The sequence below is a fragment of the Sceloporus undulatus genome, chromosome 3, assembly GCF_019175285.1.
Source record: "Sceloporus undulatus isolate JIND9_A2432 ecotype Alabama chromosome 3, SceUnd_v1.1, whole genome shotgun sequence".
Classification (NCBI taxonomy): domain Eukaryota; kingdom Metazoa; phylum Chordata; class Lepidosauria; order Squamata; family Phrynosomatidae; genus Sceloporus; species Sceloporus undulatus.
Window position 1 is genome coordinate 60,625,891 of NC_056524.1, and position 24,391 is coordinate 60,650,281.

Below are 24,391 nucleotides of genomic sequence, written 5' to 3' on the forward strand. Positions count from 1 at the left end.
GCTGCAAAAACCACTTAAGAGAAGGGCACACTCTTTGTCCACCATTTGTTTAAGGTATTAATATAATCAGTATAATATAAACTAGCATGGTGTAGCCGTCTGAGTGCTGAATTAAGACTTGGATCACAGTTTGGTCATAGAAATCCACTGGGTACACTTGGATAAGCCAAATTATCTCTGTCTCAAAGGAAAGTAATGGCAAACCCACTCTAAACACATCTTACCGGGGGGGGGGGGATCATGATTATGTCACCTTAGGGTTGCCAAATGTCAGAAATGACCTGAAAGCACACAACAATGACATATCAAGTAATGAACCTTTGAAAGGTTATGCAAAAATTTAGAATATAACATCCTCAGAGCATCTGGTCAGACCTGTTAGTAAATTAAAATGTATGTCTTCTTCTATAATCTACTATAAAATTAAATAAGAGGTCATGCATATTGGGGTAAGAAGAATGTTAGTTCACAGTAGAATACACAATGAAATAGATTGATGCTACACTGAAACTACTTACTACAATACATCACACAAATAGGGTTGTGCTGACACAGACAGCTCCCTTGTGACTCTAATGCCCTTAGGATGGCATATAGGTGATTTGTCCACTATCCTGCACTAATTTTATATTCACTGTCCTTTATTTATTTATGGCCTTCATAACAACTGGCAGTGACACAGCTGTCTGTGGTTGCTTTTTGTAGCATAGCTTCTGTTGCTTTGAAGCATCAAGGTCTAATTTACACTACTAGTCTAGTGTTATTATGTTGGTATGAAGGTCACTGTACAAATGCCTATGTGATTATTTGCTAATGTGTTAGATTCATGGTGCTATTCTTTATATTATTATTGTCAAGGGCAGCGCTTGTAATTTTTTAAAAAGTAATCATCAAGCGTCTTTGGTAAATAAATATGATGTAAGTAGAAAGTATCAGGTATGCTCTTAAAACCATTGAGTACAGGTGGAAATGTGCATACAAGGATATGTTGCATATTAGCACTTTATAGTAAGCCAGTGTGGTGTGGTGGTTTGAGTGACAGACTAGGAAATATTGTCCTAGGGAGACCAGGGTTTGAATCTCCACTCAGCCTTGGAAACCCACTGGATGACCTTGGGGAAGTCACACTCTCTCAAGGAATGGGAAACCACATCTGAAAAAAATCTTTCCAAAAATACCCCATCATAGGTTTACTTTAGGGTCACTGTAAATCTGAAATGATGTGAAAAAATACAACAGTAGCAGCAGTGGCAGCACTTTATATACTTTTAATTTTGCAGTATGCTATATAAAGACATGATCAACAACATTGTTATCCTTTATCTTGGGTATGACAGATAGCTTTAACAAGGTGCATCCATCATTGTCTCTTCTACCATTTTACTTACATGAAGGGAAATAGTAGGCAATGGCAGCTCCTCTGTCCCATGAAAAGATTATATTCATCCAGTCACTGGGGTTGCTGGAAATAGTTAAAAAATGGCATTATTACCTAACTTCTTAAAGATAATATAGCTAAAACCTAGAGACCCTGTACAATATTCCAGGAGGAAATGTCACATCCTTTTATGCTGAGTGACTCAAAAGAATGAGACTCTGGAAACAGCTGCAGGAAATTGTATTAAGATAGGGAAAGCTTTTCTTTCTACTAGAGTAGTCTCCTTCTTCAAATACTGTATTCATGGAAGCAATCTGAACCACACATATTTGAAGTTTCACATATTGGGACACTTACAAACAAAGACAAAAAAGAAGAAGCACCTACTTTTTTGAAATGTATATTTTATGCTAGATTTACAATTGCTGATAAGTGTCTCTTGCCATTTGCTGTGCTATAAAGAAAGCTCAGAATTTCATAGAGAGAGAGGGGGGCAGGGAGAGAAATGGGAGTGGAGAGAGAGAGAGAGATTTTCTAGGATATGGAATGACTTTCAAATGAGAAAGAAGTCTGTATGATGCAGCTGAAAATCCACATTACTGAACACCCTTCCAGCCTTTTCGCAAAGGCTTGCAAACCTTCAGTCCTTCCCTGTCAGTGAATATGTATACAGCGGGCCTTACCTTCCATGGGGAATCTGTTCTGGGGAAATATGCGTATATCTGTGCTCCATTGCAAACACACGTGCCATTTTTTTTTTAATTGTCATGGTGCTTTTGCATAAGCTGGAAGTTGTGCATAGCATACCTACTTATGGTGCGGCCACACTGTACAGTATTTAATATTAAAATAATACTTAGTATGAAATGCCATAATGTCTACTATACTAGCCTACAATACACATCCAAAGTCAAATATGCTAGTTCTGTATGTTATTTTTTCCAGTTGGAGCTATTAAAGCGTAATTGTGTTGCTGCCTGGTGAGTTTAATTGTCCCCTGGCTTAAATAACCTAAAGGCACCAGATCCCTTCTGATCTTGGAAACTAAGCAGGATCATCCCTGGTTAGTACTTAGATGGGAGACTATCTATGAATAGCAGATTCAAAGGAAGGAATTGACAAACTACCTAAGAGTATTACATGTCAAAGAAAACCCTATGGAATTAATGGGGTCAGCATAAGTTGTTAGGTGGCCTGAAAAATATACAGACAAAACAGTACAGTGGCATCACTAAAGTTGGTTTCATACAGTGTGGTAACTCATGGTGTGTACCACTCATTGATCTCCTTCCATACGACATCATACAGAATCCTTATTAATGTTTTTTGTACTAATTTTACTCATACATAGTAATTCCCATACATCACTGAATGGTAATAATTGTGATATCAACAACTAGCAAAATTAAAAGTAATTAAAGGTAAAATAAAGGTATACCCTTAGATTACAATATCATATGCTCATGCACAGCCTAAATGTATTTGCATGTACATAGCTGCATAGCTGTACATAGTATATAGAAAAACCTGCTTCTTCCCAAGGATCACTTTCACATGCATTATAGGGTGTATCTGCATTTATGTGGCATGAGACATATAAGTCTGGGGTGAACTTAAAGATTCATACATTGTCACTCTTAAAAGCTGCCCCCAGCGAATCCCTCTCCCTTCATTAGAAGAATCAATATCCTCCTCCTGAGATAGAATTCCCTTTGTTTCTGTGTTTGTCCTGACCCATGCTTTCATGTGGGTTTCTAGACTTATGGGAATGTCATGTTGCAACACTATGCTCCCTCCCCAATTAACACTGATTATGTATTCTTTTATACAGTCAGTATATCACATTTTCACTCTGTGAAGTGGTTACAGTTTTGAGTTTCTTTTTGATAAGACTGATGTAAACACATACTTCAATTGGGCTCTTACAGTTTTTATATTATTTTAATTTTTTCCTTCCTTTTTCATCAGACTTATTATAAGATATTCTTATATGCCCCAGTTTAAAAGCTGACAGGGTGGACCAGGAATATACATTTTCTTTTAAAAAAAAAAGTTTCACACCCGGAGTGCCAGGAAATTTCTGCTGGAGGATGCTATAATGGGAAAGAAAAACAAAAGATAAGTCATCAGATAGGCTGATTTCACTGAAGCCTTTAGGAGCTTTCATTCTCTATTTCTTTCCAGCTTGTTTCACAAAATCAGACTGTTTCATCCTGGGAAGCAGTGCATTCAAAGATTTGCACAGCAATTCTGATGAGATGAAAAACATGTTAGGGTGGACTTGAAAATATTATTTTTCATTCCAGAAATTGATTTGTGATGGACACATCTTAAAACTTCCTTACCTCTAAGCATTCTTCATTGTTTAAAGGGAAATAAAATAACAGGATATATATTCGGTTCCTAAACCCACTAACCAAGAAAAAATAATAAATAAAAACACATAAAATATAATGTATCATAATTAATTTCAAATGGAGTGTTTTGTATCTTAATTAAAACACAAAGAAGCAGACTGTCTTGACAAATCCTAAACATGTAGATTGCAGTTTTTGATGATCAACCCATGTAATAACTAGAGCACACAGAGGATGTGGGATAAAATATGGGCAACTTTATCTAAATTGTTACCTGTTTAAATTTGTTCCTTGAAAAATGATTTGACTCTCCATTTTTTGTTTTTGTTATCAAGTAATAAACCGGATGCTATGGAGATGCTTTCCACCCCTTAACTTCTCTCTCTCTTTCTCATTATCTCCTGCTCATTCCCTCTCTCCCTCCTCTGTCCTCTCTCCTTCCCCTCTATGATTTTCAATACCTCTCCCCTCATTCTCCCTCCTTCCCCCCCCTCTCTCTTTCTCTCTCCCCACTTCTCAGATACACATGCACATAAGCATCACACTAATGAAAGTCTTGGTGGAAGGACTCTCTGCATAAACTAAGTATAGAAAGAGCTTTGAGAAAGAGAGAAAATTGAGGTATGATCATCGTCAGGTGCAGTGTGTTACTTTTTATGGATGAAGCAGCAGGTCACCTATGCTGTAACTCAATATTTGCAGAAAAATGCAATATTACAGAAAAAGTCATAACATTCAAGTGCTCTTTGCTCCAGAGGAAATAAAATTCCTATGCAGTGCTACTCCTGAGCCTCATCATTTACGGAGGTGAGAAGCATGAAAGCAGAGATGGAAGAAAAAATATATATTTAGTCTGCATTTCAATCAACTAGATATATTTTTCCCTTCTTGAACTAATCTGAAGTTATGCATGTTTTTAGTTGCAGTGTGTGTGTGTGTGGGGGGGGGGTGTTAAATTTTTAGCTGCCTTGAGTCCCAATTTTGAAAGAAAGACAGGATACAAATAAATGTTGCAACAATGTAATGTTCTGGTGTGAGGCACTCCCAGCAGCCAATTGCTGACTAGGGGATGATGGGGTGGCCATGAAGCAGCTGCTTCTGTGTTAGCAACTAGCCAAAAGAAGATGACATCATCTTTCTCCACCTTCCAAGGACTCCGAAAATACATTTGAAATTTTTGGGAGATCAGTGCCGATGATAGAGTTGAATTGTATACTGACCATATAACATATGCAAACCTAGCTTGAAGTTATGCCTGAATATGTTAGCAGCAGAAAACCAGCCAACATTGAACAGTACATTTTCATCACACTGTAGACAATAGTCAGATAGAAACAACAAACATTGTTTTTGCACAATGTTTTTTTAACAATTGATTTTTTTTACAGAGAGAACCTGAAATGTGAAAAATCATGAAATATGCACAAAGTTTCTGTCAGCACTATATTGTATTTAGCCTACAGCTCTTGCTTATTTGCTTTTATTTTCCTGTTTAATCTATCTTTCTTAGATAGATTGAGAGAACAGTAAATACATGTTTAAATTTAATTAAAAATATACATATTAAAGTTGATTTTTTTTTATAAAAAAGGAAATATTAAAGCGATTGTGGCTCAAATGGTTGACTTGACATTGAACTCTTTTATTATGATACTGCTAAGTGATAAATATAATATTGAAATGTATATGCACACAAGATATTATTGATTAGATGAAGAAGTATTAAATGCATGCTTGAACTTGAAAAACTTGATTAATTTACTTAGTGGATTAATTAAACTTCAAGAAGTTGATATGTGTAAAACAACTGAACATTTAAAAAAAAACAATGAAATTTTGTTAAGGAGATCACATATCTGAATTTAATTTGCAGTTAATTCCAACCTACATAAAAGCCCCTCCAACATAAAGTGATAGCACAATATTACATAGCCACAGGAGCAGGAGCATTAAAGACTGAATTGCTCATCATAAAGATAAATCATCATTGTACTGTGGGAAGTAGCAATGATCTAGCAATCCATCTGTTCTTGCATTCTTCAAATATTAGGATTTATTACCACAGAAAATAATAGCTGCTAATTTTCCAGCCAACCACCTGTAAAGAACAAGGCATTGAACAGATAAGACATGTGCTCCTTTCCCCCCTTCTTCATGTACAACACCTTTAGCTAACTTCATTACTTCTATTTCAAAGAGTGCATATTTCAAGTACAGGGCAATTATATGGTTCTATGCCTTCTATAACTTGTTAAATCAGCAATTTGCTGACATTAAATTAATTCTGTGCTCAGTTTACTGATGTAACCAGCCCAGAATATATTTATCTTTTCAGAAGTTCTAAGGTAAGGATTAATCTTTACCCCAAAGAGGAATCCTTACCTTAGAATTTGTTTTTGCTGAATTATTACCCTCAGCAATTATAACAAATGCTTAAGGTCATCCATATCTCTACATATCTTCCATCACTCTTATCTGGAGCCACCCTATACCCCTGTGCTGATAATACATCTTTTATTCCTTTTATGATCAGATTGTTGTTCTGGCTATTGCTTACTAACTATGAAATAATGAGTCTAGACAGAAGTGATTGGGTTAAAACAATCATTGCTTTATTGATCTAAATCCTATGTAAATGTTTAAGGCTTGGAGATGAGCAAAATGGGAGAACGAACCTGTTTTGGGACCAGCTGCGACCCAGATGCCAACATATTACACCTCCCTATCTTTTCTTTTGGTGAAATGCCAGATCCCAAGAGAATTCCAAAGAAATTGGTTGCTATCGAGGAGAGTCATCTTTAGAAGGCAAAACCTGAAAGTTCCCCCACAAATCCCATGACATTATAAAATAGAGTAAACTTCCACATCTGCTCCAAGGCCATACTCTTTAACCAACCCCCTGTTCCTGTGCCCTGTGGAGGCAGTTGCAGAGCCAATCTTCCACCACAGTGGGATGCCAAAATGTACACTCATCTCTTATCTTCTCCCTCTGCTAGCTGTGCATGTGAACCTATTTATCAACACCAATGATTGTCAATTGTCCAAGTCCAAATAGCTACAGTATGGGATAGGTGAAATAACCCAGATAAAGGGGGGAAAGCTCCATAGTGAACAGCAATGCTTATACTGCACTGAGGGTGGATTACAGTGTGCTGAAGCAAGGAGGACATGTGAGGGGGATAGTAGGCTCTTTAACACCGTCCCCACTTGCCTCCTGCATATGATGCAGTTTGGTGTCTCATGCTAAGTGCAGGGAATTCTATTATAAAAAATAAATAAAAACTTTTATTTATAACCAGCTTATCCCTCATGAAAGCCAGCAAAGAGTCCCCTCCGCCAGCAGTTGCAGTTGCCACATGGCTTCAGGAACTCTGCTTTTGTTAGGGTTTTTGTGTTTAAATTTTTAATTTTTCAGGAGGCAGAAGCCCCTTATAATCCCAAAGAATTATAGTACATGATTGCTATGATTCCATTTCATTTAATTCTGGCATTTGGAGTTTAGGGACTCATGGTACCATTAGCCTGTCTTTTGACAGAGCCTCTAGGTATATTTTTCCACACTTCCTTCAGCTTATTCATAGACATTATTTTATGCACCTAAGTCAACAAATTCCCAATATAATGTTTAAAATAATATTTAATGGCTAGTAAATCTTCTCCTTCTCCTTTTCCTTCATCATCTTAATTTCTGTTCCATGTGCCAAGCTGTCTCTGGATTTCATATGCATCCATGAACTTTTTATATATAGTCAAATCCACCTTTTTGCATTCTGAGGAGCCATGTAACATTTAGCAATTTCTGGCACACCTCATGTGATACCACGGGTGTAAAAAATATGGCAATGCAAGCAATTTTACTGCTTTTTAAAAAAAATAATCCAGACAAGACTGAAGCCATGCTGTGGAGTCTGTTAAGTGTTTAATAATATGGACATCATGCTAGCCATTATAGGTAGTTGGAATATTAATTGTGTCTTGTTTAATACTAATGATGAATTACTTAAATCATTTGAAAATAGTGAGGGAAACTTAAATCCTATTTGAGCCATAAATAAGCTTTTATTTATTTATTTAGTGTAAAGTTGTTAAAATAGTTCATTTCTGCTAGGATAAATGTGAAGGCTAATTGAGATGGTGTTAATATGTCAATATAAAACAGACCACAGCATTTATCTTCAGTACAGTTTCTTTTATTAGGAGAAAATGTTAGTGTTGAAAATCTAGGCTTTACAGCAACACTGGAAATCTGGCATGTCAGCAATTAAATCTACTGAGGTGTAGAGACAGAACTGAGTATGTTCACTGTTAATGTGGCATCTGTGCATTACAAAGCACCCAAAAGATTACCTGGTACAATATATCATTATCTCTATGGCAAACTGCAGAACAGATGAAAAGATTAATGTTCTGGTACTTGCAAATTATTTGTACTCTTGCCTATGCTGTTTCTTTGCTGCTGGCATGCACATCTGTCCCTTCTTGTATGACTCATGAAACATTACTTCCACTCATCATCTTTAAATTGTTCACAGTTATACACAAAGTGGACCCCAATACCTTCCCACATGTACTGGTTTCCTCTCCTACTTTGTTACATTGTATTATTACATTGCCCTGGAAGGCCTAACTCTCAGAAGGAGATTTTTGAGTTGTTCACAGGGAGCTGTTCTCAAGTTGCATCAGACATGATAAAACATTTTTGTACTTTGACTGCTGGCATTTTAGGCTTCTGATGGATCATGCACAGACAGAAGCTGAAAAGGAAAATCTTAACTGGCTAAAGAACAGAACACATAAAGTAGGCTCAATAACATTCCTGATATCTCTGCCTCTTCCTATTTTCATCAACAGAGGACAGGAAGAAGAATAAAAGGAGAGCAGAAAGCAAACAACTGCTTAGGAATCCAGGAATTTCTCATTCTCTGGCAGGATTATGTTGTTATCTATTTAATTCTTGATTTATTCCCTTTCCAAACAAATTTCTTTAATTCTTTTCCCATTCTTTAAATAACCTTTCATTTGTGACAATTGGTAAATTTGTTATTATTATTGTTGTTGTTGTTATTATTGTTAAGCTTTATTTATACAGTGATGTAAATTTACATTTTTAAAATTAGATTGTTCCCTGCCCTCAGGCTTACAATCTAAAAAGATACGACACAAAAAGAGAAGGAGCTTCAAAAAAGCCATTAAGACAGATCTCTTCTGGCAGGCCTTCCCAGAATAAAATACTCGGCCATGAATAAGACTTCCCATCTATCGAACTCTGCCCATGGTTATTATTTGGATTATTTGGATTTTAGCATGTTAATTTTATACTGTTTAATCTTGTTTTAAGGGGTGGGGACTATGTATATATGGATGTATTTTAGCTTGTTGTACGCCGCTTTGATTGCCTGACAAAAAGCGGGATAGAAATAAAAAAATTATTTTAATTTTGAAATGGTGATGGGGAAGTGGATCAGGTCCAGCATTTCTTCTCTCCCTCTGGACCAAGGCAGATGGACTGGAGGGAGGGCTCTGCTTCTTACTCAAGGCCAGGCCCGATGGAGCTGGCCTTGCCTTTTCACTCCCTCCCAGGATGGATGATGACAGATGGCATGGAGAGAGGGCTCTTCTTCTTCAGGCTAGGCTCAATGGAGTTGGGCCTGCCTTTTCATTCCCTCTAGGATGGATGGCTTGCCTTTCTCTCCCTCTGGATGATGGTGGATGGAGGGATGGCCTTCTTCTTATTTTGCATAAAATTGCCATTTTAATTACAGGCATTTTTCATAATATTGATAAGTTCATTTTGTTCGACCTCTGTAAATCTTTATTTCTTTACATAATTTATGATAATTATTTTCCAAGAGTTTAAGATTGCTGCTTATCAGCCAGACTCCCAGATACTTTATTTTCTTCCCGATATTACAGCTTCATTTATGAATTAAAACTCCTTTTTCTTGGTTTGACATGTTTTTGTTATTATCAATGTTTTCCCCCCTTTTTTAAAAAATCCTGTATATTTTCCAATTTCATACAGTAATTGTTCTACATTCTTGATTGGGTCTTCCAATATTATTACCATGTAGTCCACAAAAGCTGTAATTTTGTTTCATGGCCATTTAGTTTAAGCTCTTTTATGCTGTTGTTAATTCTAATTTAATTAATTAAGACTTCCAGTACTATAATAAACAAAAGTGGTGAAATGGGACAGTCCTGTCTAATACCTTTACTGATACTAAATTCTGCTGTTTATTCTTTAACTATTAATTTAGTTGTCCCATCTCCATTCTTTCCAATACCTGAAATTTAAAAAATCCCACCTAATGTTGCTGAATGCCTTCTCCATGTCAAGAAAAATCAATACTAACCTCTTATCATAGAATCATAGAATTGGAAGAGACCCCAAGGGCCATCCAATCCAACCTCCTGCCATGCAGGAACTCTCAATCAAAGCATAACCAACAGATGGCCATCCAGCCTCTGTTTAAAGACCTCCAAGAAAGGAGACTCCACCACACTCTGTGGGATTGTGTTCCGCTGTCAAACAGCCCTTACTGCCAGGAAGTTCCTCCTAAGATTGAGGTGGAATCTCTTTTCCTGCAGCTTGCATCCATTGTTCTGGGTCCTGTTCTCTGGAGCAGCAGAAAACAAGCTTGCTCCTTCCTCAATATGACATCCCTTCAAATATTTAACATTATAATACTCTAAGGTATTTCAGATAGTTCTGATATTATTTGCAGGAAAGCAGGCAGGAAATCATTTTGATCTTTTCCTATAACAACTGATAATAATTTTTAATATTTTGGCCAAAATTAAAGTATATATTTTATAATCAACATAACATTCAATAGAATAAACCACTAGCCAGTCCAAAGTTCATGATTACAGAGAGCAATACTACCAGTCCAGTCCGAGGTCAAGAGTGCCCGAGAGCTGGTCCAAGGTCACGGATTCAAAGGCAGTCAAGGGTCTAGGAAGCCAGGAGTCAGATCAAACAGCATTCACTAATGAGAACTAATAATCTCTGGCAAGAGAGCTCAGCATCTGCCAGGTGCCTTATATCTAGCTCCCTTATCACAGCTGCTGATTGCCTAATGAGTGTTTCTCAGCAAGCCTCTTCGAACACCGAAGGCATGCCCTTTCTGATCTCCTCTGGCTAAAGGTGGGAACCTCAGTGCTCTGCTGTTCTATGTCTTCCAAGTCTGGCACTTCTACTGGGGCAAGGCTGGGCTGCTGAGTCCCAGGCGCCACTGGAGGAGATCCCACAGAGCTCGGGTCTGGCTGAGCCAAATGCATTGGGGCTGGAAGAGCAGAGCTGGGACCTGGCAGGGCAGAACTGGGACCTGGCACAGCCTCAGGTTCCTCCTGCACCTGAGGAACCAAGTCCTCCTCCCCATCCTCCTCGTGGCTGGCCATGACAGTCTGAAAAAAAAGTAAAACTATTTTTATTACCATACACGTGAGTTCATACATCAACACAATCATATTCTTGGAGCATTTCTAAACAGCTTAAAGGTAATTTCCCCTGATCTTTTTATATTTTTAATAGATTTTTTGTATTCTCTTGTTTTAATCACTCCATTAAACTCACCTGCAATAATCAGATTTTTTTTAATCATATAACATCAATTCTTCATTCAATTTTTGAATGAAAATATATTTTTTCTCCAGTGGTCCAAACACATTAACTATTATTACATTTTGCTTTCCTGTTGTGACCTCCAGAATTAAATATTGTTATCATTGTCTTTTTAAAGTTCTTTCATTATATAGTTTCTGTTAACAAAAACTGCTACTCCTTTCTTTTTCTTATTTGTTGAGGCAAAGAAAAGAAGACCTAAGTTAGGATTACTAAAAATCTAGTGTCCTTATCTCTAATTTTCATCTTTTGTAAACAAATAATATCATGATTATTTTTCCAATAAACTATTTGTTTTCTTTTCATTTCTATATTTAAACCTTTTACAGTTCATGATGCCACTTTTATTATCATTATGTAGTTCTACACACACACACACATATATACACATCTCTATGCATACATAAGCATAGTTCTATCAAAGTATATTCATTCATAAGTGTATGCTCACATGCATATATTTACAGAAGTATGTATATAAATATATACAACAATATATACAGAACCACATATACATTTGGATTTTCTCAACTTCTATTATCAATTTTCTTTATTTTGGGAGTTTCTTTCGTCTTCTAATGTCTGCTACTTCAGAGCTGATTCTTTCTTCTTTTCTTTGTCTTTCTAACTCTCTCGCTGAAGTGGAGTTTCGTTATTCTTCAACCTGTTTCTTCTTTGGTGTTTTTTTAGGTCTAAATTCTCTTATTGGTGTGTTGGTGTTGGTTCTTCTTCTTTTCTTTCTTCTTCTTCTTCTTCTTCTGTCTTCTTCTCTTCTTCGTCTCTTCTTCGCTTTATTATTCTGGATTCTTTTTAGAATTGGTCTGTTTAAACATTATTGCTTTGTCTACAGAGTTGATTTTATATTATTTTTGTTTATATGTAAATATCATGACTTTCAACTTTCTCCATCTATAATTGATGTTTGTTCCCAACCAAGCTAGTCAAGAATTTATATGCTTGCTCCTTTTTAGTACCTGTAGTGGTAAATCCTTAAAAAAAATTCTGTTTCTGTTTCATCTATGTTAGGCTCAATTGATTATTTATTTTTTTTGGTAAAATTTTGTCTTTTATTCTGTTCCTGAAACAGACTGCCTATGTCCCTTGGTAGTTTTGTTTTTCTTTAGCAGTCTTTGAGTAATTAGAAACAGTTTGTCAATTTGTAAATCAGTAAGGTCCTCTGAAATGTCCAAAGAATTTGTGATTACTGAGAATGTGTTCTTTTTATTTCTGGGTAAGCGTGTTATTTTTATGAATTTTTCCCTATTCCTAATCTCTTGCACCACCAAAGCCTTTTCCTTGTTCTGGATTTCCTCCAGTTCCTCCACTTTTTGGCCTAGATTTTTTATATTGTTGTGGTCTCTTTAACATCTTTTTTAACATCCAATATTTATCTATTTATTGTATCTCTCTTCTCAGCTAAACTACTTATTTCCTTTTGCATATTTGGTCTTGTATATATGGTATCTTTTAATTTTTCCTGTGATCTCTGCCTTAAAATTCCATTTAAACTCTCTTAATTCTTGTAAAATCATTGTACTTATGTCCATTTGTTTGTATGATAATTCAATTTATCTTCTCCTAGAGCCTGATATTGATTGTGCTTGCATCATCTTCTTGGCTCTGGTATCCATTTGTAATTTAGGCTTATGAGAAATCTAAAACAGTTTTAATTCCAATCACAATATTCCTTATCCTATAAATCCTCTATCCTCTTACATCAACTTCTTAATTGTTTATAAAGAAAAGCATACACTTGATTGCTTATGAAGATAAGCATACCTTAACACACAGCAAAGGTAGTAAAATAAACAAAGTTTATATCCTAACACATTGTTATATTAACCCAGTCTTCATAAACTTCTTTTACCACAGCTTGCAATATTATATCCCACTGCAGTGGCTGCTCTTTGACTCTTTCACGTCCTCTCCCACTACTTCTCTGTTCCTTAGTTTGGGAGTTGGGAGTCCTGCACAATTGTCCCTTTGTACAATTGCAATAGCTGCTCCTTCAGTCTGTTCACCATCTCATTCCTGTGGAAAACACTTCCTTCCTTTACTGCTCAGAGAAAGCCCTTGTTCCTAAAAACAACCATTGCATTATATAGATATGGAGATCTTAAAATCCATCTCAAGAGTGTTTGCATTTATGAGAAGGATTTTTGTTCTGAAGCAGAACTCTGACTGCTGTTTTCTTGTTGTGTGGAAACAGTAGGTTAATATATTTTGGACACATCAGATTGGATGTGTTCATTTTTCTATACACATTGCTTTTCTTCTGCTTCTCTCTGTGTGCACACATATGTACTTTGACTCACAAGGGGAACAGACAGTCATCTTGTGCACAGGTACTTTAGCGCAAATTATAGAAGCACTGATGAAAAGGAAGATGTTCCCTGTCTTTTTCTGACACTGGAGATGAGAACTCTTGGGTAAGCTGGCATTTTTTCAGCAAGCTAACACAATGCAACCAGTCACATCTCTTATCAAGAATGTGAAATTAGTTATTATTCATCCTATCGCAAATCTAAAGTGTCATTCGTTTTATGGGCTTACTCTAAAATATGACTAAATTTGGATCCAACCCAGTCCCTCTCCTGGTATTCCCAACTTTCTGTGTTCCAAACCCCATGTTCCTGTTGGGATGTAGAGTCCTGAGAAAATGCACAATGTGGTAATTAAATAGTGACTGGACAACAAAGGGTCACTGTCAGCTGATGACAAAGCATTTTTCCACCAGCGCTGAGTCATGGGAAGTGACATCAGAGATGAAGGTCACCGAGTTCAGTAAAGTGCTGCAAAAGGCTGCAAAAGTGCAAAGTCACCCTGGACAGGGGACAGAGATCATTGTGACACAGGAGGAGGAGGCAGGGCCAAAAAGGCCACATGGAGCCTTCTGGCTAAAAAAGAGGAGTGCCTCAAGTCACAGTGTGGGTTGTGAATGATGGTGGCTGGTGGACGGTGTGGGAATTGTAAGATAGCCTTGTACATAGTGGAACTTCTGAAGAATAGAAGCCTCATGAAGAGACATCTGGCTAAAGTCTCTTTTGTCAGCTTCAGGAAGGGGGGAGGCATTTGTCCAGTTTGCACACAGCTGCCTGTCACTTGTGAGGTCATGATCCTGGTGTGAAACGTTGGCATGACATATCACACATTTTGCAACCAATGCTAACAGTTCCTTAGAATTCTAGTGATATATCCTTTGCTACTGCTCATATTGTACATAGCAAAATCAATTGGATACACTGTGGTCTAATGGACTATACTGAACAAGTAATTGCTTTTGAGTATACATGCACACTTTTTACATAACTTCACTGAATTTTCTATCTGTTGATAGTACTTGGGAAGATAATAAATGTGGCATTTCAATTTTTCCTACAGGCTGTCCAATTTTTCTACAGTTCAAATCACCATGAATTTCAATAACATTGATCATTCCATATAGCTGAGAGAGATGCTTGTATGAAAACTATTTTCACTTCCTGCCTCCCAGGGCTATTCAAGTCAGTACATTCCTGTTTGTTTTGTTTGTTTGTTTGTTTGTTTGTTTTAAAAAAGCATGATGGAGATTCTTTCCCCTTTTTTTTTTCAATGAAACATCTTTAATGTATTTCAGTCATAGTAATGGTAAAAGCTAATGTATAATGCAAAAATAGTTACAACAATTCATTGCTTATTCCACACACAGTCAGTGCTAACATGTTTAGTATTTTAAGGCATTTTAATATTGTTTTATGAATAAAATATTCTTGTGCAATGATAAGTTATCATTTTCCTTGTGATATGCATATTTGGAGAACCACAATCCTTTTCAGTGGGAATGCTGTAATAGAAATATTTGATCCAGCAAAAACTATGTGGATAGTCTTACTTTTTATTACATACATTTTAAGAAATTTCCTCATTACAACACGTTATTATTTTAAAAAGAAAAAAGAGAAACAATAAATTTGTCTTTCTGTTGGCCAGGAAGGTATAGCCATAGAAATAATAATAATTTGGCATTTTTACTTGTGGTGAAGTGTGAACTGTAAAAAAGATGAGTGATCTTTCTAGTCCATCTTTTGCAGAGGACCTATTCTTGCATTTGTTTCCTAGTCACCTGCTTTCTTCAGTTTTTGATTTTCTGGTGTCTTTATTCAGTCAAGGGAATAATTGTTACTTCTTCACACTGCTTTCTTCCCATTTTTTCTTTTTTCTCAAGTACAGTTAGCCTATTCCTGTGGCATATATTCAAAATATAATGTTTCCCTGCTTCCAGAATTTCTGCACTGTTTCTTACTTATATTCTAGATGGTAATGCAGGCTAGTTGTTGTTCATATTTGCATGCCACCATTCATTCCAAATAATAGTTGTCCCTTGTGTGAAATATGATTGTCCTTACCCTTTTGTTCTGAGTGAAATGTAACAGCTGCCAACTCTCAAGTAATGTTGGTAAGACTGTGGTGTTTATTGTTGTTTGCCTTCAAGTTGTTTCCAGCATATGGAGATCCTAAGACAACCTACCATAAGGTGTTCGGAGGCTGAAAGTGTGTGACTTACCCAAGGTCACTCAATGAGTTTCTGTGTCTGGGAAGTGACTTGAACCCTGGTCTCCAGAGCCATAGTCCAATGCTCAAACCACTACATCATGCTGGCTCTAGGGAGGTGTTTATACAGATCCTTAATTTAGCTTGCAATTTTAAATTTTCATTTTAAAAATATATGTGTTTTATTTTTAATTACATTATTATTCCTTTGCAAATTTAAATATATAATCTGACAGTCAGCTCCCTCTACCCAGTCATATCTTCATCCACCCCTGAATTTTAATATTTTAGTATATTTTAGTAAATCTGAACATGTATCACTGTCAATCACTGTAGATATAAATCAGCTTTGAATTTTTGACTGATATGTTGTGTATTATTCATAATGTTCGAAACACACTTTTCCAGAAGGATGCTTTATCAGACATATTCAATATATGATCCAGAGGTCTCAGTACATTAGGAGATTGGTCTGCGTCTGGCTATGTAAATACTTCTCCAATCCCTTCCATTCTCCATGAGCAACAGAATAGCCATGGAGAGGGACTATTTGTCAAGACCATGTTGTACACAGGTCTGAGAAAATGACATGGATGTGGCCACTAGCTGGAGCTGTTGCGGAACTTATTATCGTTCTAGTGGCAGGTACATGTGTCTGCAATTTTGAAACAGTGCATCGTGGGAAGGCTAATGCAACTGTCAACTGTCACTGAGTCAGAGAGAGATGGTGTTACTGTAACTACCTCTGTGTTTGTAGTTATGGTCGGTTGGTTGGCAAAGTAACTTATCTGAGAGTATTCAAGATGGATGTCTTGTACTCTGTGTAATCTTTGTAATTAGTTTGTAACACGATTACTGTCAGATGAAAATATGGAAGAATTCAAAAAAAAATACTAGGAAAGTGTAATAACCTTTCTACAACAAAGAGAAGGATTATTAACAACAGAAGGATTCTTAGAGTAACGAAGAAAGGTAAAGGGGAAAAAAGAGGAAAAAGAAAGAGAGAAAGAAGAATAATTGTGTCCTATTTTACTTTATTTTTCTTGTCTTTTTTCCTTTTACTGATATCATTTTAATTTGGTTTTAGTAGATTAGTAGATTAAGTAAATTATAGAGACTTACTATATCTTATCAACCTTGTGGTAGGACCTAATTTAGAAAACTTTACAATTAAGTAAAAATAAATAAGAAAAATGTAAGTAATGGAAATCATGAATCTAGTTAGAGTAGCTGAAGAAAATGAGAAATAGAGGATATTAGATACTATTTCTATTAAGCAGTAGCATACTTATCGGAGTATTTGACTAAATAAGAAAAAGAGAGTCTACAAAGAAATTTATGGAAATGATTTCACTCACAAGATAGGAAGCACACTTTTTAGTTAAATGTGATGTATTTTTGTGTGATGTTATGTTTTATGTTTTATATGTATATGTAAGTCTGTACATGTTTTATATTTGGTATGTGTGAATAAAAATTTGACTGTAATTAGTTTGTAACATAAAGTATCTTCATTTTGAGAGAAACCTTGCTTGTCCAGAGATTCATTCCTGTGTGAGAGGAAGTTTGCTATGCAACTAAGATTCTTCACAGTCCATCTTCTGGATGTCTTGTCTTTATACATAAACTCTGCTTGTGTTCGCTTCAACAAGGGTTGTGAACTCAGCACACACCTTTTCTTCTTGACAGTATTACAGTGTAACAGTGGCCTGAAACAGATGGAACAAAAGTGCCACCTTTAGGCCAATCTGGGAGCATGGCATTCCTCTGATGCATGCCCCCAGATCAGGCTGAAGTTGTCTTGCAGTTGCCTAAGGCAGCCCAAACCCAGCATAGAAAGGAGCATTAAAAAAGCACTTCTTGCCGGTGGTCCATTGCCACATCTGGTCATCATGGTCCTGTGCCGAACAGGGAGTGATCAGGGTGGGAGCAGCCTCTGACTTCTCCTTTTCCCCATATGCTTGAGTCCAGAGAGTCCAGAGGTGGGGCTTTGATATCAGCCTTCATAACAAGAACAGCAACAACAACAACAACAAAGGACATACTCGGTATAAAGTGTATGTTACTAACAAGGCACCAGCCTTTGTCATTCAATTTTTCTGATGCAGATTGAGTATCCAAAATGGTTGTGGCCAAAAATGTTTTATATTTCAGATTTTCTTCCCCAGATTCTGGAATGTATTTACATAGATGAACATGATGAGATATCTTGGAGATGGGACCCAGGTCTAAACATGAAATTTATTTATGTTTTACTTATTTATTTATTTACCTTATGTCAACAGTCTGAAGGTAATTTTATACAATATTTTAAAGTAATTTTGTTCATGAAACAAAATTTGTCCATATTGAACAATCAGAGAGCCAAGATGATTCTATCTCAGTCACTCATTATTTATTATTATTATTATTATTATTATTATTATTATTTTGGAATAGTTCAAAATAATTTCAAATTTCAGATAATGGAGGTTCAACCTGTAGTACCATTGATCACACTCCGTCTAACATATTTGTATCAATAGACCTTCTAAAATTTTCCATGATTTTTAACCTTATAGCACATAACAAATGTGCTATAAAGGGCTTATTTTACAATTTTTCATTTTTTGAAATTTCATTGTCATTTCAGAAAGGGGGGAAGAAAAGCAGACAGGCAGGAAGGAGGGGTGGGGAGAGAAGAATGTTGACTTTCTAAATATCCTATAGACTACTAGAAAATTCTACCTGTGTAAGTCCTATACCATACAATTTCTGGACCTCTTCTCATTAGTTGGCCTTATCTAGCACAATTCCTAAGACTGATGTTTAATACGTTGTGTAAAATCCACTGCTTTTCAAGTCATGATTGCCTCTCTTCTTACCCCTTCACACTATAACTGACCATTAACATACAAGCACTGGAGGATACTACTGCCCATTTACTTCATTTTCAAGTCTTGTGGGGATTGCTTTTTTATGACAGTTTGGAACTAATGCCCAGCAAGTCTTGTAAGAGAGGAGGGGCCAAAAATTCCACCCAAAACAGACTTTGGGGGCAATAATATCCATTAAGGTGGAGAAAAAGAAGAAGGGATTAAGTTGTAATCCTCTATATGCCTTCAGGTTGCAGATGTGCTCTCTCATCCCCTGGACGTTCCCTGTCCCACATTTCCAAGACCTTTTCCAGACCTTTAATACATCTTAATAATATGTACAGAGACATGCTCATTATAAAAAGGTGCAATTTGCATTTTAAGTTTTCTGAAACTGATGTTAAAAGTAGGGATATAAAGAATAATTCTCCAAAATTCGAAAATTAGGAGAAAAATGTCAATTTCGAACATTTCTATAACATGCTGGAGAGGAGAAATTCTGAATAATTCTCGATCAATGAGTAAGAATATTGATGGCTAGTCATTTCGAAATGAAAGGGAGAGAAGAATCCTTCATCTGACTCTCGATAGTCACTATTTGCATATTTTGTGTAAGAAAAGCTACCATTCATCCTGGAGGCTATTTCTTTTGTTAGGGTGGTTTGCTCCAACTTTGCTTAATCACAGCAGCTTTGCTTTGAAAAACAAAAGATAACAAAAGGTGAGGCTTCTGCCCTTTATGCCATGCTCTGACATTCAAATTCTCACAGAACAGAAGAACTTGAAATCTGAAAACTTAGTAGGAAAGATCTTAAGACAGGTATTTTGATGATAAAAAAATGACTAATCACTTTGATGAAATACAGTTACATCACTATGATCTGGAGATTACCTTGCAGTGGAGACATTGATTTGGGTTCTCCAAGGCCAAGAAATTCAAGTACACACACACACACACACACACACACACACAATGCAAAATAAATGTAGGTTTGCCTTAGCATCACCTTGAGAGAGCTGGAGAGAGAGGTTTGTCATGTCCTGCCTCTGAGGCTGAGAGACTGTGCCAATTATTATTATTATTATTGCATGACCTCTTAGCATCACCATGGGAGAAGTGCAGAGAGAGAGGGCAGGGAAATGTCTAACAATTTGTAAGCTGCTCTGATAGCACCACAGACTGCTGGGAACTGCAGTCTAATAAGGCTGCAGTGCACACTGCAGAAATAATCCAGTTCGACAATACTTTAATGCTATGGAAACTCCTGTTGTGCCACCAGAGCTCTCTGACAAAGAAGGCTAAATGTCTCACAAAACTACAATACCCAGATATTGTTGTTGTTGTTGTTGTTTTCTTATATCCCTGGCACAGACTCTCAGCCTCAAAGGGAGGCACTGCCCCCCCCCCCAACAAGCCTTGCATGCCAGGAGAGTCCTAAAAGTCACAACACACAACAACAGCCATGTTTCCAAGAGGTCATGGGGAAAGGGAGCTCAGGGCTTGGATGGCCATAGGAGCCCTCTGGGAGGCCTTGGGCAAGTCACACTCTCTGGGTCTCAGAGGAAGACACTGGCATGTCCTCATTGCAAGAGCCCTCTAAACACACACAAAACCCACAACCCCCCCCCTTCTTGCCCCGTTTTGCCAGGGTCCTCCCAAAGCACTGAGAGTGCCCACCAGAAGGCAACAAACATCAACAGCCAAGTGGGTCACACTGTCTCATCAGGATGACACTGGAAGATGGGACAAACTCTAAAGTATACCTTCCTCTAACTACACTGTGTTCAATATATTGACTCTGGTTCTTCTTCTGGGTTTCTTCTGACACTCTAGGGTATGTCCCTTGTTTGACTTGATAAAACAGCATTTACAGAATGTTGGCTCAGAGGGAATTCCATTCAAATTGCTCTAGGGAAAAGAAACATCCTTTAAGTAGAAATCTATACTTTCAACACTTTATAAGAGCTGAAAGAAAGTAAAACAGATTACTCAAGCGTAATATTTGAAAAATAGTATTTATTGAGGGATTGACCTCAAAAATTTCTTTCTACCATAAAATATTTAGTTGAAACTCTTTGCTTATGCAAAATTGCTGAATACTCTTCCTATTAGATTATTTTTGGCAGGTTTGGGGTTTTTTGGGGTGCTGGTGGACATTTTGTTAAAGCAAATTTTCCTCTATTGTTACCACCACTTTAAGCAGAGGGGGCAGGCTATCAAATTAATCCTAATATACTTGTGTACACCAAAATATTTGTTCCGACTGTGTAATAGTGATTAAAGAATGGCTAGTTAGTAGAAATACAAACAAAAATCAATCAGTGAGACCTTTATTGGCCAACTGAGGCGGGTTATAGACCGCCAAAAAATACGTATTGAATACGTATTAGGGTCAGGAAGGCGCAGTGCTTCCGCACCCCCCTAACCCTAATACGTATTCAATACGTACAATATGGCGGCGGCCGTTCCACATGGCCGCCGCCATATTGACGTAACGGACGCTCTGCGTCCACACGTGGCGCACTAGAAGTGACGTCACGAGTGTGCCCTTTGGCACTTGCGGCACCTCTTCCGGGGCTCGAGAAGGAGTGCGATTTCCGCGCTCCTTCTCTGCAGCATCCAGGAGTCGCGCTGTTTAAAGGCTGTGGCTCCTGGACGCTGCAAGCAGCAGCGGAGCCAGACTGCCGCTTTTCGGCGGTCTATAACCCGCCTGAAATGCACAATATACTTCTTACAAGCTTTAAAAGCTCCATGGGCTTCTTCATCAGGCACAATGTAACAAACCAAACAGGAGAGGGGGGAAAACAATTTGAGATGTTAGTCAGATGCCTGCATGTTGTTTCAGTCCTTAGTGAAGATGTTATGATAGGGAGGATATCTTTTACTGGCAGGCCCTTCTTCCTTCTGGCCATGCGACAATAGGGAGATTTTTAAAGTCTAGGAAATGTAAAGTCCATTTGCTTCTCAACAGGGATCCCTCTTTTGTAATCCAATATGTCTCAATTTTAATGATGTCACAGGCCTCTTTGTAGGTAGAGAACAATGGATTCCTCAAGAAGTCTCCATGCTTTTGCATCAGAAACATTTTGGTTATGGAGAGGTAAAACATGTTCCCATCATCAAAATGTACCAATGTCTCATGCATGTTCCCTGAGGACTGGTACTGTTGCTCTTCCTTGTCCTCTCTGATAAGGAAGAGAGCTTCAAATTGATTCTGTAGTTTCAAGCCAGCAGAATGAATCCTGGTTTTTCTATTTCTATGTTTCATTCTTCCAAGTGACTACCCCCTGTGCATGGGAGATTAGCTCCTCACAAGAAACTATCCTTGCTCGTTCCCCATTCAGGACAGTCTGCTCTGCTTTGTCCAAGAAAACCTCTTGCTCCTTAATACACTGAAGAGTAGACACTCTGTCCTCAAGCTTCTGGACCTTTCTCTCCCAACAGGGCCACCAGCTTGCACTTGCTGCAAGTATAGCTATCCACATCCACCAGTAAGAAAACAAACATAACAGAGCTGTTGCAGGTAACTGTAGCAGATCCCTCACTATCCATATTCATCAGTTTTAGAGAAAGGACTAAAACCAGAACTCTGATCCTCCCCCTCAAATATTTCCCACAAAATGCCCATGCAAATTTCTGTTAGCCTTGCCTGCTAAAAGAGTTTCTGTTCAATGTTTATTCAGTTGATTGCATGTGCTGAAAAATAATCACAAGTCTTGAATGACAAACATCTCAGCATGTGCAAAGCTGCCAATTGTATTAGAAAAAATTACCATCATCTAAGATTTTCATCAGTTGTCAGTTTTGAATATGAGAAATAGTACTACAAAAAGGTGACTTCAATCATAGCTGTTTAAGCTCCTGATCCAAAGCAAAACCTTTGCCCAGAAAGATGCATGAAAAATTAACTGAAACCTCCCAGTTGTTGTGGCCTGAAGTGATAATACAGATCCCAATTATTCTCATTAACTCCTGTCCAAACCAAAATCATTCCCTTCTATTTTTCTTTCAACATCTGTCAATACCAAGAATGTCTGTGGTCCTTCTTGAAGAAGCAATTGTGCTTTTATTATGTACCTTCAAGTTGTCTCCAGCTTATGGCCTCCCCACTATACGATTTTCTTGGCAAGATGTATTCAGAGCGCGGTTGTCATTGCTTTCCTCTTAGACTGAGGGGGTATTACTTGCCCAAAGTCACCCAGCGGATTTCCTTGACTGAACAGGATTTCAAATCCTAGTCTCCCAGACTCCTAGTTCAATATTCAAACCACTGCAGCATATTGTCTTTCTCCAGAAATAGTACATAACAGTGTATTGCATGTGGGAAGTGTAGACATTGTTTTTTTCCTTTCCTATATAGTTTCAAACTTTCTTTTAAGTACTAAACAAGATTTCAAGCAGGATTTGTAGATGTAATGTGATTCGCTCATATAAAGAGAACATGTTTAATACGTCAGGAGAACACAAACAGTAATATCCCTCAAAGAACCAATGAATTGCACATAATGACAGAAGAAAGCACCAGGAAATGTCCAAGGAATATTATTGTCTGAAACATAACAGCAAGCAATGGTGGATCCTCACTAAATAAATGGAGAAGAGAACCCAACTGATATACATAAGTAAAAAGTAAAGCCTTCTAATCATAGCCCTAAGAAAGTTATTGGAGTGACCAAAGATTCCAACTCCCAAGGTTCCAGTAAAGCAAGGGTGGGAACCTTTTGGACATTGGGGACCCAGTGTTTGCCCCACTGCCAAATTCACTGTTGTAATCATGGCAATATTTTTTTTTGCCATGTTACCAGTTTACTATATTAAATGGTGTGTGTATTGTGTGTTTGTGGAAGGATCCCTTGTTTTCCAAGAAAATCATATTTCACATAGCCTCCAGGAAATGGTATTCTTAAAAATAGGCATGGAAACATCCTGTATCACTTGTATCCATTAAAAAAGAGAGTTTTTGGTGTTGCTGTAGATTTATAATAGTGGCAGTAAAAATGTAACTTTTAAAAAATAAATTGTATGTGGATGATTCTTTCAGGAGAACTTTAGGTTCGTGGGTTTCGAATTTTAGATCAGCAACAAAGAGCAGATTTCTCAGCCATCCTTAGGCCTGCTCAAACTATTGCAAAAAGTGAGATCTCTCACATCAGAAAAAACTCATTGAATACCAGTTGGAACTTGTTAGAAAATTATTTTCGGTGCACATGTACCACTCCAGTGAGCAAGGAGGGAAGAGAAAATGAAGAAAGCTGGGTAAGCAAATTGGCCAATAAACATTCAGATTTCATAATCCTAAAGACAATTGTCCAGTCATAGATGTCTCTTTGAGCCTGCTTCTTTGTTAATTATTGGCTGTGGAGACCTGGATGAACATGCCTTCCTTTTTACATCTATAGTATTCCTGGCATCTTACTATTCTAGTGTAAAAGTCCTGTGCTTCCCCACCCCCATCAAGAGGAATATTCTTTAACCAAAACTATACAACTATATTTTCCAAAATGATCTCTAATCTCCTGGAAATCTGGAGGCCTTACAGGAAGCCCTACTTGCACACAACTTGAAGGGGGTTGTATATAGGCTTGTTTCATGTATATCAGCCAGTCTTGCACTGGCATGGCAACAGAGAGGTTGGTCCACATAAAG